Source organism: Orcinus orca, chromosome 12 (genome assembly GCF_937001465.1).
Source record: "Orcinus orca chromosome 12, mOrcOrc1.1, whole genome shotgun sequence".
Classification (NCBI taxonomy): domain Eukaryota; kingdom Metazoa; phylum Chordata; class Mammalia; order Artiodactyla; family Delphinidae; genus Orcinus; species Orcinus orca.
Window position 1 is genome coordinate 38,685,833 of NC_064570.1, and position 17,489 is coordinate 38,703,321.

A 17,489-nucleotide genomic window follows, 5' to 3' on the forward strand; every position below is an offset into this window, starting at 1 on the left:
GGAGATTTTAAAAATAAGAATTTGAGATAGCACTTTGACCTGTGGCCACATTTAAGGCTCCGAAAATGTAATTAAACTACGATCTCTCCCTGGGTCTGGTAAGCCTGCTGGAGAGATTAGCATGTGTCCTGAGAAAAGGATGCTCAAAAAGGAGGATCCAAAACAAATGAGGTTAGATTTGGCTTCATGTAGCAGAAAACTCAAAATAACAGAGGCTCAAACAAATAAAAGTTTATTTTGCTCTCATGTACAAGAAGTCTGGAGAGCGGCTATATCAGGGTGTGTATCGTGGTGCTGTGGCCATTAAGGAGCTGGGGTTCTTTGTTTACTAGCTCTGTTACCCTGGAAAATTACTTCTACGAGTCTCAGTTTCCTCATATATAAAGTCAGTGTAGTGATGTCTGCATCTCAGAATTATTGTCAATTTTGTTGTTAAAATTAAACAAGATATAAGGCAACCATCAGAGTAGGTGCAGTGTATACTATTTAACTTTCAGAACTACAGATGAAAGTAAAAAAGTAAGGACTCTCAAGATTAAAAAAAAAATACATAAAGAAGCAAAGGTGAAACTACAATGACAGAAAACAGAGCTGTAGTTGTTAGGGAATAAGTATGGTGTGGAGTTGACTCTAAAGGGAGGTGGGAATTTTTTGGCATGATGGAATTGTTATATGTCTTGATTTTGGTGGTGATTATGTAACTGTAAATGTTCATAAAAACTCACAGAACTCTACACTTAAAAGGGTGAATTTATTGAATGCAAATAACAGTATATTTTTAAAAATGGAAAAAACCCATAAAATAGAGCCATAAAATTAAAAGCTTGAAGATTCCTTGATTTGTAGGCATATGCTAAAACATACATACATACATTATGCACAGAGATATACACTGAATAATTATACACTTTATTGCTTGATCTGCAGATGGACAGGATTAACCTAGAAAAGAGAGTTCTAGATTTTTAGATCTGGAAGAAACCTTATAAGCTGTATAGACTAATCACATTAAAAACTAAGAAATTTGAGGTCTGTCAAGATGACATGATTGGCAAAGAAAGGGCACAAAGCTGTTTCTTTGATGGCAGAGCAGTATTTAGAATCATGTTTCCTATTAGAGTCCTGTGCATTCTGCTATGTCATAATTTCCTTCTTTAAAAAAAAATTTTTAGAGCAGTCATAATTTTTTAAATTAAAAATGTTGCTTTTTCTAAAGTAGAAAAATATTAATACTAATCTTAATTGCTGGATACAGAAATCAAAACATTTAGCACTATTCTGAACTAAAAGCCAGATGAAAAATACAGGGAAATTTGAAGTTATTGTTGAAACTCCTATAAGTCACATGAATACCAGAATAGCTATGTCACTTTAACTGTGTGTGGTTGAACGCCCACATTTTATTAAATCATCTCTGTAGCTTTGGTATAAAAATTCTGGACAAGATGTCAAAAGACTAGGATCCCATCTTAACTTCACCACAAATCTGCTCTTACTTCATGAGTAAATCTTATTCTCTTGAGCTCTTAGTTCCCTCATTTGGTTTGGACTAGATTAGCACTTTTCAAATATTAGAAAACACATTTAAAAAATGAAATCTCAAACAGAACCCTAACATCTTAAAGATTAAAGAAAACTGATCTGAAGCAGGGTGGGAGCCTCTGGTCCCTACCACTCAGCCTCCTCCACCAACCGCTCTTTAGGCATACCTTAAGATACTGCTCTGGAGTCCTAGGGTGCCAGGAACACAGTTTAAAAACTCCTAGAAAAGAAGTTCTTAAGGTTCTTTTCTCTTTGAAAATACTCTAATTTGTGAGCCCAAAAATGAAAGGAAAGGCATTAGGCATTTGTTTTTCTAGCTGTAAGAAAGATGAAAAATAACAGATACTATGTAAGTCTTTTTCAATACAGTTGTGCATCATTTCATTGAGATTTTAACATTTGCCTTAAAAAAAAGGATTAAAGAGAATAACTATCTTTTTGCTTGTAGTAAATCCACGTTGTAGAACATTACCAACAAAGCTTGCATCATGAATATGTGTATACTGGGGCCACAGTAACTTGGACTAACACCTGCAGTAACACTGCTGCTGTAGGTCTTGTATATCCAGCATTAGTCCAATGGGAGAGCTTGGGAGGATCTATCAGGAAATTTGGTGATTATCAGTGAAATAAATACTATTGTCAGATTGTCCTTGGTCATACATATGCAGATTATGGATTATAAATAGACACACAAATAAATGTTCTATGATGATAATAAAAAAGGCAGAAATAAGATTCATTACAAGAACACAGTGAAGAAAAATTTCAAACAGCATTGATGTTATAATAAAATGATTAAAAACAAATATCATGGGGCTAAAGGGTAGCAGCCTGGATGCCCCAAGTTTGTATAAACCCAGTGGCTCAGGTATATAGTACAAAATAAGCATGTTTGTCCAAAAAGAGGTGATACTGACCCCATAATAGTCTTTTGCTACATACTTGGGTGAAACTATCACCAGCAGCAATGTTTCAACACAGACAAAAGTGTCAACAGTAGAAATGAGATGAAAGGAGTTCTAATTTGAATAATTGTATTTGGGTATACAGATAAGAGGCTGTGACAAGGAAATCCTAAAACACAGTGGCTCAAACAAAGTAGATGTTTAATGTAACTAACTAGAGGGAGGCTGCTGAGTCATTTAGGAACCCGGGTTCTTTCTATATTGTTGCTCTGCTATTCCCTAAAGTTGTCTTCAATTGCTTGGTGGACACTGGCTCACCACTGTTTGCTTTATCTACTGTGAGATGTGGAAAGAGAAATAGAGGGCAAGTGATTTTTCCCTTTTAAAGATAGAAGGCTGAAGTTGCCCACATTACTCTTGCTTAATTACCATTAGCAAGAGGCAAATCACATGGTCACATGAGGCTGCAAGGAATGCTGGGAACTCTAGTTGGGTGATCATATCTTGAGGAGGAGAAGAGTGTTACTAAAAGGAAGGATAACAGAAAGGAAACTAGAGGATAAGCTCTCTGCCACTGAATGTAAACCCATTTGTGTAATGAAGTTTCATTTTGCAATGCAGGAAATGCTTTTATGTTAGATTAATGGAATAAATGAGGGGCCTTTGGCTGAGGAAAAATGAAAGACATATGTAAGAGGGAGATAGAATTTTTACTTACTTTGTAGCATGATTGTTATGAATGGAGAGCAATGGAGTTCTGATGTGACATGACCCTTTGAGTCATGTGTGGAATACAAGTTCCACTTTGATTTGTATTTTCTGGTAGTTTAGGGAGCAACTGGTTAAGTCTTTGCAGAATCTAACAAAAATTTGGTTTTATTTTCATCAGACTTCTCTGAGGGAATCATAGTTATGCAAACATATGTCAAATTGTCTGTTCAAACTCTTAAACATTCAACTTCAATCCCTTTTGGAAAGAAGACACGGAATAAATCCAATCTATTGGGGGAAATCTATGTGTTATCAATATTTGACTATAGGGATACCCTCAGTATTATTGACTTTTGGTTAGGAGACTATAAAAGCTGTATAACCAACTTGGCACTCACGTAGGGTGCCCCTTGAACAACTCGTTCCAAGCTTCTGACTTAATTTCTTTTGTAGGATAGCTAGTAATATGTATTTAGCCTAGGATAAATTTTGGCAAATTAACTAAACTTAGTAAATCAGAAGTGCTATACAAGAGTTAAGTATAGTCATTTATATGTGGACTTTAATCACTTTTTAAGGTCAGGTTTGCAAACAGCGTAAATGCTACAAACTTACTCTCTCACAGTTCTTTCTCAAATTCCTGAATAGACTCCTACAGAGTTACACTGTGTTTGAAAGATTATATCCTGACTTCTCCTATGGAGGCTTTGCTCAGTTTAGAAAATTTTTGCAGCTGAGGTGAACCTATAGCTTGCTGGGGAAAATCAACATGATAAAAATTAATTGATCACTCATCCAAAAACATGAATTCTAACAGGTGGTAACTGCTGAAAAATATGCTGGCATCAGATGATAGATATGTAGGGGAAATAATTCTGCAGATACACAATAATTTCTAAAATAATTTTTTTCTGTTTAGGGATCACTTTTGGGGGGGCTTTTTATTAAAAGGAGAACTTTGTTTTCCTAAATGAAAACAAATCTTTATTTCTAAAGGGCTAATATCCTGCTGTTTTTACCTACATGAAGTTATGTGAGATACTGTGGTATGCTAGAAAGGAAATTGCATATGGAATTTCTTCACTTAAAATCAAAGTTCTATGAGTGAAAGAGTAATAATTAATAACTAAACATCATATATTCGTAGAAAATTTTCTAGTAATTGAATAAAACAATAATCACAAAAACCCAAATGATGGATAATTTTCCTGCAACTGAATGGTTTTTAAGTGTCCTCCAAAATTTGATCCCAATATTTAGACTAAATCTATAAATTTATATCTTTATTTAGATATTTTTCCCTATAATGCTAATAATGAAAGTCCTTAATTCATGTGATTACGGTAAAGATTAAAGTTCAGTTAACTCTTAAGCACTGTGCCTGCCACATAGTTGCATACTTGATTAGTGATTATTCTTATTATAGATTCATGAATTCCTAGAATGGTTGCTAATCAAGCTGTTTCATAAACCTGAAGTCTAATTTACACTCTGGACTTGAAATCCAGGTAAAAGTAAAAGCAAAGCATCATTTATTATGAAGAGTGCTTTGATTATCTTCGATCTAACATGTTTTAAATTTGCATGGCTTTATAAAACAATGTCAGGTGGACACCCTTAATTTGATTTCATGTGACAAAATTGTATGCAAGAAGAACAATTTTTCCCTAATTATAAAATCCTTATATAGTTAAAGAAAGAATTTTTCCCTTAAATGAAAAAATTCCCTTTCAGGGACTTCCCTGGTGGTCCAGTGGTTAAGATTTCATCTTCCAATGCAGGGGGTACAGGTTCAATCCCTGGTCAGGGAGCTAAGATCCCACATGCCTGGCAGCCAAAAAACCAAAACATAAAACAGAAGCTATGTTGTAACAAATTCAATAAAGACTTTAAAAAGTGGTTCACATCAAAAGAAAATCTTCAAAAAAAAGTTCTCTATCATATATATTTATGAACATATATATACACAAAATATACACAAATATATATAAACAAAAAATATATATACAAAATAGAGAATACAAAAGGTGTTCTTCCCCAAGGAAGAGAAATGAAAACTAAAATGATTTCTGCTGGGAATTCCAAGGCTCCTGACTTGAGGATGTGAACTGTTACAACAGTTGCATAATTTGTATTGTAATAGACAGTATCTGGTGAAAATTGACTGTATAAGCTAAAAAAGTAGCTTATACAATATTTTCCTAAAAATGTTATATTATGCTAGTACCTAATCGAGTTTTATCTCTACATTACTATTTTTATTTGTACATTCTCTAGCAGCAGAAGAAGTTGGAAGTTATAAATAGGGAACTAGAACTCTTATGTCCCAGCAGCTGAGAGCAAGGTTTGGTGACATGAAAAAGGTGAAACTGTCATTTTTGGAAGAATCCTTAATCTGCTCTGTGTTGGATGACAATACATCAATCCCTTCAAAGAATTAATTCACTTTACATTTGTTTTTGCTATTTTTTGTGCACCGAAATTTGACCTTTCTGTGAAGTCAAATATATTACTCCTTTATGATTTATCTCACTAATTTAAATTTAGAGTGTCCTTCTTATTCAGGGGCTAGTAAAAAGTCACTATTTTATTCTAGCATTTTATCTTAACATAGTTTTTATCACTTGAAATTTATTTTGGTTTATATGAAAACATGATCTAAAGTGATTTGTAGCCAAAATAGCTAATTGTCTCAGAGCCATTTATTGAAAGTGATTTTCTTTCCTTGTTCATTTGACCTCCTTATATTATGTAATATATTATTAAAATTAATATTAAGTATTCATAGTATTTCTTCTGTTTTATTGATTATTTCTGTCCTTATAGCAACACCAAACTCTTTTAATTATAGTACCTTTATAGTATGTTTTAACATAAGGTAGGGCTGCTTCCATCTTATTACTCTTTAAAGAGAAGATTTAAGTAAAACTCCTGCAGGTACATGTTTACATGGAAAAACTATTGGGAAATTTTTTTTAGTCAGCATCCTAACACATTCTCCCATCCAGGCTCTCAGCCATGGGCATAGTATAAAGGATCCCTCTTGCTGTGTCCCATTGCTTTAGGGCGTCTCAGAAAGTTCTGCCTCTGAACTGCTTCCTGAGTCTTGCCTGTGCTTTATTTTATACATTTTTCCTTTTTAAAAATCAAAATCAAGTTCTTATTTTCTTATTCTCTTTTGGGTCCTGATAATTTACACTGCTTCAAACTTGTTGAGACAGTTGTAGCTCACTATTCACTCTGAAGACACAGACAAGTTCTATTTGTTCTTCTGACCTGGAAGTGTGGTGAAAGTTGGGGAGAAGTGAGTATGGATTGCTACTATGTTAATAGTGATGTTAGTATTTACTAGATTTATCAACTACTGTCCAGTGTTTAAGTTTTCCTCTCTGTATTTTATAGTGCTAGCTATATTGTCTTCCTGTGCTTATGGGGGCCTTGCACCATGCAAGCCAAATCACAAAGCAGGACCATTCCTAGCTGCTTCTCTTTGGTATTTCCCCTCCAAATTTTACCATTTAGCACCTAAATATGAAAATAAACCAGTACTACCTTATACCTACATTGATGCCATTATTGCCTTTAGGGTTTCAAAAGAAAAACCTTTAATACTGATTTTTTACTAAATTTTTACTTAGGAAATAAAAGTTGATTGTATGCTAGCCTGTATTGAATTTTCTTTTAGATACCAAATCATATTCTCCTCTAAGGAAAGGGGCATAGCATTTATTCAGGTTAGTATTGTAAAAGGGAGGCACAGAAAACATAGATGTTGAAAACATTGTAAAAAGGAGACACAGAAAACATAGATGTTGAAAACATTTTCTGTAATTTAAATCAAATGAGACACTTTATGCAATCTTAGTGTACAAAAGGCAACTGGTAACAATTGGATATTTTAGCACACAAGACTAAAGATCACAAACTATATGAGATTAAAAAATATCCATTGTACATAATCTTTAGCAACTTCAAATGCTAAATAATTATGTTTAAAAAACTAAAACCAGTTTTAATTGATTTGGACACAATGAGTATATATATATCTTCACTTTTCAGGTGGAGATATTGCAAAAATAAGGTACATGATAAACTTCTGTGACTTTTTAAAGCTTGAAATCTTGGTTTAAAGAAGTAATTTTCCTTTCTAAAGTATGCATCTGAGAATAGTATCTATAAGTATTTTTAAAATTTCTTAAAATTATAACTTGGTTAATTCTTAATGATAACTATGATTTTCATGAGGGGGAATGAAGAGAAAAAGTATATGAAAGGTCAGTTTCTCAAAATTTAAAATATTAAATGTTGCCCAGTCAATGTATAGCATTATAATCTATACATTGGTCATAACAAATTCAAAGCATTCAAGATTTAGTTGCCTTTGGTAACATGGGCCTGAGCATAGAACCTTTTCAATTACTTCTCTTCAGAGATGACCTAATGTTTTGTCTTGTCCACACAAATGCATTCAGAGAGAAAATTGAAAGTCTTTCACAACAAATCCCATATGTAGATGTGGCTTTAGCTCTTAAAGTGAAACATTCATACTTGTTATTATGAAATTTTAGCTTTTTCTGATTAAGGGATTCAAAACAAATGTTTATTCCTTAACATTGTTCTCTGATTTCACATTGCTTGTTTCAGCGTGAAAATGAACATACTACCAAGTTGATCAGTCATGATGAGAATAGAGTCCAACCTCTGATTCACTTCCACATGGTCAGTGCCATACAGGCACAGGATGAATCACAGGTGACCACATTTCCACGTATGTTATAATCATTTAAAAAAATAAATAGAGGTTGAGTCACTTTGTAAAAACAGGATGAAAAACATGTAGTTGAATGAATGGGGTCTAGAAATAGACTTGGATTTTTGGAGTTAAATAATTAAAAAGGTACCAAATAAAAGAATTAATTATTGAAACATTCCCTTGAATCTTTGTAGGCTATTCTTATCTTCTATGAGTTGGAGAACTGCTTTAGCGGCTTTCATAAAGTTCCTTATTAACTTACACTGACACTGAGTTTTTAACGTCAGAGACTTTTCTTAACACTTTAAAGGCAAAATATAAAATATTATTTCAATTTAAAAGGACAAACTCTGACAGATCTATATAGCTTTCAAGTTTAAAAAGTTAAATAGTTCTAAGACTTACAAAGGCCTCATTAGGGAGAATTGAGGGTTGATGTCACCTAATTAGTCCTGAAGGACTTCTGGATTTTGTCATGTAAATGGCAATGGCCTTTGTTAATGCTTAATTAGCTGCTCAGTCATTAAAAATAACTTTGATAATCTCCTGTACACCTGAAACTAATACAACATTGTTTGTTAATCAACTATATACTACAATATAAAACAAAAATTTTAAAGAAAACTTTTGATTTTGAAATGTTCTTTTATACAAATTCAGAAGAGTTGAGGCAGATTAAGAGAAACTACCGCATAGTTATTATTGATCATTTAGCATTATATGAATATATTTCTTCATTTGATGATGGTTGGTTTCTACAGAATACGAGAAACGTTTATTTCATTGTCATTCTATTAATAATTGCATTCAAGGCTATTTTACAGATTTAAATTATTGCAATTATCATCTTGACAATGTTTAATTTCCCATAATTTGACCAGGGTCTTCTGGTCAGGAACTTCAAAAACATTTTGAACCTGTGTGATACTCCAAAATAGTCTTCTTTAAAGCTCCTGGATTTTGAGCTTCCTGCCTAGCATGTGTCCCTGAGGCATTCAGTATTTTAGTCTAATCCCATGCCTTCCTAATGCTCATCGAACTAGGTTTCCAGAATTCTATTACCTGGAAAGATAGCAGATGCAGTGGGCCACAATGGCACTTGAAAATGACACATTAATATCAGTCAGGGCAGTAGCCACTTTGAATCCCATGAGAAGAGTGAAAGAGTAGCAACCTGGAAAATCCTCACTAGTCCATTTTCAGACAGTCCTGTCTCTTTCTTCAGAATCATTCTACAATTTCTCTGAAGTTACAAGTGTGGCAGTTCATGTATGAATTTTGCAAAATGAAGTAATAGGCTCTGGTAGCTTGTGAAATATGTTTTTTTGAATTTATAAGCCAATCTTGAATAGCAGTTGCTATTAGTATTTTAAATGTATTAGTATTTTAAATCTCAAGGTCTTTATTGAAACATGAAGCTTAGATGCTTCCATGGTTTTTCTGCTCACAGTTTAATTTTTTACTTTTATGTGCTACGTTGAATCTGAGGTACTTTGTTGAGTTTCTTGGTTTGATAAATATTCTTCTAGAAGAGCTTTTACCCTATTTTTGATTTAGAAATATCTAATATGCTTTTACTTATTTGATAGGTCTTGTCTAGTATATCTTTATATTAAAAAGTATGGCTTTATAATAAATATTACTTAATAGTACAGAACTATGTTTATACTTTCTCTTAGACATAAAGTTGAAAGGCAAAGGCAAATGGGGGCTTGTTTCATTCATATTTAAAATTTTTGTCTGATAAAGAAGAATAATAATGCATAGAACAAGATTACAGTGGACTGTTCGGACAGAACCAACATTTCAGCAAGAAGCAGTACTTCAAAATAATGACTACAAAGCTCAAAGAAGGCCCACTGAGAAAACTCAGACTTGATAATGTGACACAAACATGCCAAACCAGTGGAATAACATAGCTACACACATAAAACCTGTATGTTGGAGCAGGCATTATCGCAGTAGGTAAAATTGCCATAGCTGAAATGATTAGAAGGGATTATAGGCAGTCCAGAGAAATAAAATGAAAAGACTATAAACATTAGACTTTAATCTTGTGGTTCCAAGTTTAAGCCAAAATAGTAGTCAGGCAAAATTGTGGAACTATTGTGGGGAAAAATAATTTTTCTAAAATGCTTTTTCCTCAGTACAAGCCCCAGAATAAGAGATATTTTCCTTTCAATGGAGAATTGTTGACTTGAAAAAAAATACATACTGTACAACACATGAGCACTATAGATAGTGCATAATTATGGAGTTATATTTAACACAAGACAACATTTGAGTTGTATTTCAGGTCATGGGAAAGATTTTTATAATTTGTATTTCAAAAGGAGAGAGGCATGCAAAGAAATAGAATGCTGACCTATCTAATTTTAAGTTTAGTTAACTTTGAAAAGAGTCTGTTAAATATTAAGAAACAGGATTTAAGATTCTTTAAAACGTATTTTATTTAGAGTTAGAAATATCTGTGATTTTACGACTATATATTTCTTACTTGTGTTGAGTATTTTCATCCTAGCGAAATTCATAAACCAGTGCTTTAATAGCTAGGAGTTTCCATTGGAGTTGTCTTCCTCCTTATGTCTTCATGCTTTCTTGTGTGTGAAATATATTCTAAGGTTAAGAGACACTTCATTGTTCAATAGGAAGCTTGGCGAGAAAGAACAATGCTAGGATTTTAGTGACTTATGTTTGAATCAGATATCTTCCACTAACTATGTGTGATCTTGACAAGTCTTTGGCCTTTTGCACCTCCATTTATTCATTTAAATGTGTTCAATTGGATTTCTAAGCTCTCTTTTTGTTTGAAAGTTCCATTTAAATTTCTCATGATTAGGATTGCTGACATTTCAATATAAGTATGAAAGTCTGAGTATGGCATAAGAAAAATAATTTTTAGTTATCTGGAAGATACTAAGAGAAAGCCTTTAAATATTTCAGTGTAACTTGCAAATATGAGTGAGTTTTGAATGATGTTTCACCAATTTGCCTGCCTTTAACTCTATGATCCTTAATTGTACTTAACAGAAGCAAATAATTATTTATAAAAAGAATCATCTCTATATCTTTCTTTGAGACAGATTACAAGAACATTAAACAATCTATAACTTATGAATTAAAAAAACTAGTGACCGTTACTCTCAAAAATATCAGGACCGGGGAGAACTTCAAGATGGCAGAGGAATAAGACATGGAGATCACCCTCCTCCCAGCAAATACATCAGAAATACATCTACATGTGGAACAACTCCTACAGAACACCTACTGAATGCTGGCAGAAGACCTCACACTTCCCAAAAGGCAAGATACTCCCCACTTACCTGGGTAGGGCAAAAGAAAAAAGAAGAAACAGAGACAAAAGAATATGGATGGGACCTGCACCTCTGGGAGGGAGCTGTGAAGGAGGAAAAGTTTCCACACACTAGGGAGCCCCTTCACTGGTGGAAATGGGTGGGTGGTGGGGGCGAAGCTTCAGAGCCATGGAGGAGAGTGCAGCAACAGGGGTGCAGAGGGCAAAGCGGAGAGATTCCCACACAGAAGATTGGTGCTGACCAGCACTCACCAGCCCGAGAGGCTTGTCTGCTCGTCCGCTGGGATGGGCGGGGGCTGGGAGCTGAGGCTTCGGCTTCGGTTGGATCCCAGAGAGGGGACTGGCGGTGTGAACACAGACTGAAGGGGGCTAGTGCACCACAGCTAGCTGGGAGGGAGTCTGGGGAAAAGTCTGGACCTGCCAAAGAGACAAGAGACCATTGCTTCAGGGTGCACGAGGAGAGGGGATTCAGAGCACCGCCTAAATGAGCTCCAGAGACGGGCACGAGCTGTTGCTATCAGCGCGGACCCCAGAGACGGGCATGAAATGCTAAGGCTGCTGGTGCAGCCACCAAGAAGCCTGTGTGAAAGCACAGGTCATTATCCACACCTCCCCTCCCGGGAGCCTGTGCAGCCCACCACTGCCAGGGTCCCATGATCAAGGGACAATTTCCCGAGAGAACACACATGCGCCTCAGGCTGTTGCAATGTCATTCCGGCCTCTGCCGCCAGGCTCACCCCGCATTCTGTACCCCTCCCTGCCCCTGGCCTGAGTGAGCCAGAGCCCCCTAATCAGCTGCTCTTTAACCCCGTCCTGTCTGGGAGGGAACAAATGTCCTCAGGCGACCTACGTGCAGAGGTGGGGCTAAATCCAAAGCTGAACCCCAGGAGCTGTGAGAACAAAGAATAGAAAGGGAAATCTCTCCCAGCATCCTCACGAGCAGCGGATTAAATCTCCACAATCAACTTGATGTACCCTGCATCTCTGGAATACCGGAATAGACAATGAATCATCCTAAAATTGAGGCGGTGGACTTTGGGAGCAACTGGAGACTTGGGGTTTGCTTTCTGCATCTAATTTGTTTCTGGCTTTATGTTTATCTTAGTTTAGTATTTAGAGTTTATTATCATTGGTACATTTGTTTAATGATTTGGTTGCTGTCTTTCTTTTTTTTATATATGTAGATATATATATATATTTCCTTTTTCTCTTTTTGTGTGTGTATGTGTATGTTTCTTTGTGTGATTTTGTCTGTACATCTTTGCTTTTACCATTTGTCCTAGGGTTCTGTCTGTCACTTTTTTTTTTTTTTTTTTTTGCGGTACGCGGGCCTCTCACTGTTGTGGCCTCTCCCATTGCGGAGCACAGGCTCCAGACGTGCATGCTCAGCAGCCATGGCTCACGGGCTCAGCCGCTCCGCGGCATGTGGGATCTTCCCGGACCGGGGCACGAACCTGTGTCCCCTGCATCAGCAGGCGGACTCTCAACCACTGCACCACCAGGGAAGCCCTTTAGTATAGTTTTTAACACTTGTTATCATTGGTGGATTTCTTTATTGGTTTGGTTGCTCTCTTCTTTCTTTTTTTACTACTTTTTATTTTTAATAATTTAAAAATTTTTATTATTTTAATAACTTTATTATATATATATTTTTTTTCTTTCTTTCTTTATTTTTTTTCTCCTTTTTCTTCTGAGCTGTGTGGCTGACAGGGTCTTGGTGCTCTGGCCGGGTGTCAGGCCTATGCCTCTGAGGTGGGAGAGCCAAGTTCAGGACATTGGTCCTGAAGACATTGGAGACCTCCCGGCTCCACGTAATATCAAACAGTGAAAGCTCTCCCAGAGATCACCATCTCAACGCTGAGACCCAGCTCCACTCAATGACCAGCAAGCAACAGTGCTGGACATCCTATGCCAAAAAACTAGCAAGACAGGAACACAGCTCTACCCATTAAGAGAGAGGCTGCCTAAAATCATAATAAGATCACAGACACCACAAAACACACCACCTGATGCGGTTCTGCCCACCAGAAAGACAAGATCCAGCATCATCCACCAGAACACAGGCAATAGTTCCCCCCAACTGGAAGCCTACACAACCCACTGAACGAACCTTAGCCACTGGGGGAAGACCCCAAAAACAACAGGAACTACGAACCTGCAGCCTGCGAAAAGGAGATCCCAAACACAGTAAGTTAAGTAAAATGAGAAGAGAGAGAAACACACAGTGGATGAAGGAGCAAGGAGCAAGTAAAAACCCACCAGACCAAAAAATGAAGAGGAAATAGTCAGTCTACCTGAAAAAGAATTCAGAGTAATGATAGTAAAGATGATCCAAAATCTTGGAAATAGAATGGAGAGAATAAAAGAAATATTTAACAAGGACCTAGAAGGACTAAAGAGCAAACAAACAATGATGAACAACACAATAAATGAAATTTAAAATTCTCTAGAAGGAATCAATAGCAGAAAAACTGAGTTAGAACAATGTATAAGTGACCTGAAATATAAAATAGTGGAAATAACTACCACAGAGCAGAATACAGAAAAAAGAATGAAAAAAACTGAGGACAGTCTTAGAGACTTCTGGGACAACATTAAACACACCAACATTTGAATTATAGGGGTCCCAGAAGAAGAAGAAAAAAAGAACAGGACTGAGAAAATATTTGAAGGGATTATACTTGAAAACTTTCCTAACATGGGAAAGGAAACAGTCCAGTCCAGGAAGCGCAGAGTGTCCCATACAGGATAAATCCAAGGAGAAACATGTCAAGACACATATTAATCAAACTATCAAAAATTAAATACAAAGAAAAAGTATTAAAAGCAGCAAGGGAAAAACAACAAATAACATACAAAGGTATCCCCATAAGGTTAACAGCTGATCTTTCAGCAGAAACTCTGCAAGCCAGAAGGGAGTGGCAGGACATATTTAAAGTGATGATAGGAAAACCCTACAACCAAGATTACGGTACCCAGCAAGGATCTCATTCAGATTCAATGGAGAAAGTAAAACCTTTACAGACTAGCAAAAGCTAAGAGAATTCAGTAAGACCAAACGAGCTTTACAACAAATCCTAAAGGAAATTTTCTAGGCAGGAAACACAAGAGAAGGAAAAGAGCAACAAAAACAAACCCAAAACAATTAAGAAAATGGTCATAGGAACATACATATCAATAATTACATTAAATGTAAATGGATTAAATGCTCCAACCAAAAGACATAGACTGGCTGAATGGATACAAAAACAAGACCCGTATATATGCTGTCTACAAGAAACCCACTTCAGACCTAGGGACGCATACAGACTGAAAGTGAGGGGACGGAAAAAGATATTCCATGCAAATGGAAATCAAAAGAAAGCTGGAGTAGCAATTCTCATATGAGACAAAAGAGACTTTAAAATAAAGACTATTACAAGAAACAAAGAAGTACTCTACATAATGATGAAGGGATCAATCCAAGAAGAAGATATAACAATTGTAAATATTTATGCACCCAAAATAGGTGTACCTCAATACATAAATCATATGCTAACAGACGTAAAAGGGGAAATTGACAGTAACACAATCAGAACAGGACTTTAACACCCCACTTTCACCAATGGGCTAGATAATCCAATATGAAAATAAAGAAGGAAATACAAGCTTTAAATGACACATTAGAGAAGATGGACTTAATTGATATTATAGGACAGTCCAATCAAAAACAGCAGAATACACTTTCTTCTCAAGTGCTCCTGGAACATTCTCCAGGATAGATCATATCTTTGGTCACAAATCAAGCCTTGGTAAATTTGAGAAAATTGAAATCATGTCAAGTATCTTTTCTGACTACAACGCTACGAGACTAGATATCAATTACAGGAAAAAATCTGTAAAAATTCCAAACCCATGGAGGCTAAACAATACACTATTTAATAACCAAGAGATCACTGAAGAAGTCAAAGAGGAAACAAAATAATACGTAGAAACAAATGACAATGAAAAGACGATGACCCAAAACATAATGGATGCAGCAAAAGCAGTTCCAAAAGTGAAGTTTATAGCATTACAATCCTACCTCAAAAAACAAGAAACATCTCAAATAAACAACCTAACCTTATACCTAAAGCAATTAGAGAAAGAAGAACAAAAAAACCCTGAAGTTAGCAGAAGGAAAGAAATCATAAAGATCAGATCAGAAATAAGTGAAAAAGAAATGAAGCAAACGATAGCAAAGATTAATAAAACTAAAAGTTCTCTGAGAAGATAAAAAAATTGATAAACCATTAGAAAGACTCATCAAAAAAATGGATAAGATTCAAATCAATAGAATTAGAAATGAAAAAGGAGAAGTAACAACTGACACTGAAGAAAAAAATGGATCATGAGAGGTTACTACAAGCAACTGTATGCCAGTAAAATGGACAACCTGGAAGAAATGGACACATTCTTAGAAAACCACAACCTTCTGGGACTGAACCAGGAAGAAGTAGAAAATAAAAACAGACCAATCACAAGCACTGAAATTGAGACTGTGATTAAAAATCTTCCAACAAACAAAAGCTCAGCACCAGATGGCTTCACAGGCAAATTCTAGCAAACATTTAGAGAAGAGCTAACACCTATGCCTCTCAAGCTCTTCCAAGATATAGCAGAGGGAGGAACACTCCCAAACTGATTCTACAAGGTCACCATCACCCTGATACCAAAACCAGACAAGGATGTCACAAAGAAAGAAAACTACAGGCCAATATCACTGATGAACATAGATGCAAATATCCTCAACAAAATACTAGCAAACAGAATCTAACAGCACATTAAATGTATCATACACCATGATCAAGTGGGGGTTATCCCAGGGATGCAAGGATTCATCAATATATGCAAATCAATCAATGTGATAAACCGTATTAAAAAATTGAAGGAGAAAAACCATATGATCATCTCAATAGGTGCAGAAAAAGTTTCTGAGAAAATTCAACACCCATTTATGATAAAAATCCCTCCAGAAAGTAGGCATAGAGGGAAATTACCTCAACATAATAAAGGCCATGTATGACAAACCCACAGCCAGCATCATTCTCAATGGTGAAAAACTGAAACCATTTCCTCTAAGATAAGAAACAAAACAAGGTTGCCTACTCTCACCACTACTATTCAACATAGTTTTGGAAGTTTTAGCCATAGCAATCAGGGGAAAAAAATAAATAAAAGGAAACCAAATTGGAAAAGAAGTAGTAAAGCTGTTATTATTTGCAGCTGACATGATACTATACATAGAGAATCCTAAGGTGCTACCAGAAAACTACTAGAGCTAATGAATGAATTTGGTAAAGTAGCAGGATACAAAATTAATGCACAGAAATCTCTAGCATTCCTATACACTAATGATGAAAAATCTGAAAGAGAAATTAAGGAAACACTCCCATTTACCATTGCAACAAAAAGAATAAAATACCTAGAAATAAACGTAGCTAAGGAGACAAAAGACCTGCATGCAGAAAACTATAAGCACTGAAGAAATTAAAGATGATACAAACAGATGGAGAGACATACCATGTACTTGGATTGGAAGAATCAACATTGTGAAAATCACTATACTACCCAATGCAATCTACAGATTCAGTGCAATCCCTCTCAAACTACCAATGGCATTTTTCACAGAAGTAGAAGAAAAAATTTCACAATTTGTATGGAAACAGAAAAGACCCCGAACCACCAAAGCAATCTTGAGAAAGAAAAACAGAGCTGGAGGAATCAGGTGTCTGGTCTTCAGACTATACGACAAAGCTAAACTAATCAAGACACTATGGTACTGGCACAGAAACAGAAATATAGGTCAATGGAAGAGGATAGAAAGCCCAGAGATAAACCCACACACATATGGTCTCCTTATTTTTGATGAAGGAGGCAAGAATATACAATGGAGAAAAGACTGCCTCTTCAATAAGTGGTGCTGGGAAAACTGGATAGCTACATATAAAAGAATGAAATTAGAACACTCCCTAACGCCATACACAAAAACAAATTCAAAATGGATTAAAGACCTAAATGTTAGGCCAGACACTATAAAACTCTTAGAGGAAATCAGGCAGAGCACTCTGTGACATAAACCACAGCAACATCCTGTTTGACCCACCTCCTAGAGAAAAAAAAACAACAAAAATAAACAAATGGGACCTAATGAAATTTAAAAGCTTTTGCACAGCAAAGGAGACCATAAACAAGATGAAAAGACAACCCTCAGAATGGGAGAAAATATTTGCAAATGTAGCAA

The 17,489-nt window shown here is 35.6% G+C and overlaps 1 long non-coding RNA gene across 2 annotated transcripts in view; it reads right to left on the reverse strand.

Moving 5' to 3' along the window:
* Nucleotides 1-732: 732 nt before the first annotated feature.
* LOC117197089 (uncharacterized) overlaps nt 733-17,489 on the reverse strand; it is a 42,014-nt gene continuing 25,257 nt past the window's right edge. The window contains exons 4-5 of one of the 2 annotated variants that reach the window (XR_007470627.1): nt 11,480-11,644; nt 733-4,988 (exon numbers count right to left, since the gene is read on the reverse strand). This is a non-coding gene — a long non-coding RNA (uncharacterized LOC117197089). Of the gene's footprint in view, nt 11,645-17,489 lie in introns of both variants that reach the window. The other variant, XR_004477584.2, reaches the window with a different exon arrangement.